The sequence below is a fragment of the Propithecus coquereli genome, unplaced genomic scaffold, assembly GCF_000956105.1.
Source record: "Propithecus coquereli isolate 6110/MARCELLA unplaced genomic scaffold, Pcoq_1.0 Scaffold275, whole genome shotgun sequence".
Classification (NCBI taxonomy): Eukaryota; Metazoa; Chordata; class Mammalia; order Primates; family Indriidae; genus Propithecus; species Propithecus coquereli.
Window position 1 is genome coordinate 585,116 of NW_012148341.1, and position 1,328 is coordinate 586,443.

The window sequence follows — 1,328 nt, forward strand, 5'->3', positions numbered from 1 at the left end:
ATGACAGTTTTCATTCTATGGAGAATGCCAACATTGTCAGGGATTTTCTGAAAAAAGTAATTCTTAGATGTTTAGAATGGTGTTCCCATAGTTAAGTACATAGTTGCTAAGGTGACTAATCTGAAGGGTAGTGAGTATGTGAAATCATGTTTCTGCTAACTAATCAGTTGCTATGTCTTTTGTTTACAATGTTTAAGTAGATTTCTCATATATTTGGACTTTTTTTAAAGTATCCTCTCTAGGCTCCCCGATTGAATCACCTGTGATAATTTCCTGTCCACAAGAAGAGCTTGGCAGTATCCAAGGAGATTCTCATGTGAGGCTTTTGTACATTAAAGTGTAAGAACCATTGTCCTGGAAGGCAAGTGCCATATTTTCTTAAATCTTTAATGGGATTGATATTTATATGGAGTTTCTTCTAGATAGTCAAGAAAATGTTACTAACAATGAGGAAGACTGTGCATTAAAGCTTACACATTTCCTAAACAAATTCAGTATGACATGTGAAGAGAGGCACATATGGTTGTTCCCAGAGGCTTAATCACTTTAAAAACAGCAAGGGACTGGCTGGTTAGATCTGCTATGTCTTGACTGAGCAGCTTGCACTTCAGAAAAATCCACTTTCTATTCAGAAAATGTCTTTGTCCAGAAAGCTTTTTTGTAAAATGGTTGTCTTGATATTTTCTTCCCACCTTTCCCTTGAAATGTGTAGAGAATTATGGGGGCAGAGACTTCTCCACCATAGTCTTCTGTGAGGTTCCCATGCCAGCCAAACCTGCATAAGCACCTTTTTAGTAGTAATATAAGGAAAGCTCTTGAGGGGAACTGTGTACAATTTACTTCTTCTTTCTTGCTTTTTTTGATTATAAGTTTTTCTCCATAGGCCCTATTTTACATTTCTATCCATGTTAACATCATGTATGTGTCCAAACATCTTTTTTATGAAAGACTGTAGATCAGGTGGCCAGTTCTGTTATCTTACCCTAAGAGTCTTCTGAGGTATTCAAACATACCAGGTTACCACCCCCAGGACATTTAACTATGAATGTTACTACAAGAAGATATGCTGCATTGTTTCCAAAACATGTTGGCTTAAGCCACATGCCTGAACATTACAAAATTTATGTGAACAGATGTCCTTATCTCTTCATTAGAATTATGACCATTATAATGCAAAGGGACGCATTGAGCTGGTTACATTCATGCTGAAAGTTCTACTACAGAATCATAAACCAGGACATATAATTACAATCTGACTATGGGATATACTGGAATCACATTTGTTGGTGTTTATGGCATTTATTTCATTCATGCACAGATTTAGAATG